This window comes from Microtus ochrogaster, linkage group LG9 (genome assembly GCF_000317375.1).
Source record: "Microtus ochrogaster isolate Prairie Vole_2 linkage group LG9, MicOch1.0, whole genome shotgun sequence".
Classification (NCBI taxonomy): Eukaryota; Metazoa; Chordata; class Mammalia; order Rodentia; family Cricetidae; genus Microtus; species Microtus ochrogaster.
The window spans coordinates 267,072-269,628 of NC_022034.1; positions in this window are offsets into that span (position 1 = coordinate 267,072).

Genomic DNA, 2,557 nt, shown 5'->3' on the forward strand with positions numbered 1-2,557 from the left:
AGGATGTAATTTTCTCCTCCCATCATAAGGGTGCAGGGATGGATTTCAGGTAGTCAGGATAGGATGTCTTCACTGGTTTCATCTCACATGCTTTTATAATTTACAGTCTTAAGTATTATAAAATTTAACAATGACATAATATATACATAGTTTCTGCAGAGATTTATGAGTGTATCTGTATCTGTGTGTCTGCATACCTTATCATACATACAAGTGTGGTAATAATTTATTTTCAGAAAAGCTAAGTGTTTAAAAAAATTTATATTAGTTGGCTGCTAAAAACAAAAATATATTTCATTAGCATTATACAAAATTTTACATAAATAACTTACATTTTCATGTTTTCCTGAAAATGTCATACTTTTCATCTTTGTAATTTCTCAATCTTGATATTTCTTTGGATGATCATCAATCTAGCAAAATAATGAGATTTGTTAGTAAAAAATGATATTTATTTGTATCTGTAATTATTTTTGTTGTGGCATACTCATGTCATATATTACAGTTTACTAATGCCTCTTCTTTAGTTTAGTCCTACAAAGCATTCATTTTTTATTATTTATTTATTTATTTTTATTAAAAATTTCCGCCTCCTCCTCCCCTCTTTTTACCCTCCTTCTCCAGTCCAAAAAGCAGTCAGGGTTCCCTGGCCTGTGAGAAGTCCAAGGTCCTCCCCACTCCATCCAGGTCTAGGAAGTTGAGCATCCAAACAGACTAGGCTCCCACAAAGCCAGAACATGCAGCAGGATCAAAACTCAGTGCCATTGTCCTCGGCTTCTCAGTCAGCCCTCATTGTCCACCATGTTCAGAGAGTCTGGTTTTATCCCATGCTTTTTCAGTTCTTTAAAATATAACACTCATTTTTTACTCTTCCAGAATTATCTTTTGTTTCAAAGGATGAATAAAAATTACTTGTACAAAACCCACCTTGTAACATTTGAAACTTGGCTAGTTTTTTTCTGTTTGTTTGTTTTGTCTTATTGATGTTTATTTGTTTTTATGTTTATATTACTTTATTTTATAACCTTTTTCTTTCTTTTAGTAATAATTTGTTTCTAGCAAGAGTGTGTTGTGGGAAGTCCTTCTGTATATGTGTTGCTTTTATTGGCTATTGAATAAAGAAACTGGGGTTTTTATAAAGGTTAGTGAAATCAATATAATCTTATAGAGATATGTTTAAACACCTCTGTACCATTGCTATGGTGACTTTCATGACTGGTTCTTCAGTAATGTGAAGAACTTTAATTTCAAGTTGTTTATTTGCTAAATTTTTACGTTCTTTCAAACCCTATTTTTTCTTCCAAGTAGCTGAGATAAATCAACCTTAAAAATATTGGTAGTGTTTCTATAGTGGCCACACGGTAAAAAATGACAATTTTTTTTTTTTGTTTTTCTAACTATAAAAACATAAAGAAAAAACTATATAGCATCTTAATATAGTATTTTTGCAATGAAGGCAAAATTGAAAAAGAACACATCTAATGGTGTAGATTCCAGTAATATGAAAATTAGGGAAAAGTCATCTAGGCAAACTAATCGATAAATCTCACCTAGGTAGTTTGACTTCAAAAACAAAAGTTTAGAGATCTAAGTGGTTTCTTGTAAGAGGTTCTTGAAAATAATGTAATGAATTTTGGGTGTGTTTTCATTAGTTTATCATAAAATTGAGGCATGGAAAACATAAGAACACCCTTTGTTAGGATTTTTTCACCAGGACGTGGTGAGATGCTCAGCAGAAAAGGTGCTTCCACCAAGACTGACAATTTAAACTTAATCCCTAGAATCTACATGACAGAAAGAAAAAACTACTTACTTCTGAAAAATGCCCTTTGACTTTCACCACACTACACACACACAGAGACGCACACATACATACATAAACAGACACATGGGCACACGGACACGGACACACACACACAGAGCAAAAAAGAGAGACTGATAGATGAGACAGAGACACAGAGAGATAGGTACAGATATAGGGAAAAAAGAGACAGACAGACCCACAGAAAAATAAAAGTAATTAAAATAAAGGCGAATTTCATTCATCTCCTGAAATAAAATATTTCCTAGTTAGTTATTCAGTGGAATTTTATTATTTATGTGTGGGAGGTACTGAAGAGCTTAGGTGTAATAAAAATCCAGGGTTCTCCTGCTTCATACATCTGTTGCTCTCTCATTATATTTATAAAAAAATCAGCTTTGCCCTGAAAAATTAAATGGGTTAGAAAACATGGAACTCAAAGGCTTTGTGTCTGATCCTAAGTCATCTCTGGCTGCTGTGTGTTATACAAGCAGGTTTTGTAATCAGTGTGAAGTGGAAGAACAGAAACTTTCCTTATTAGGCATACTAAAATTGAATGAATAAACAATGTTCAAACAAAAGTGAGAGTTTTAAATACCTTAATAAGACAAATTTGTGCTGTTCCAGTCTGCACACATTACAGCATATTGTAATTACCAAGACCATGTTGGTTATCTATCAACAGCAGCCAGACAAGACACAGGACCAGAAGCCAAGCCTTTGTGCTTCAAGTGGTGTAACCTCTATATCTATACT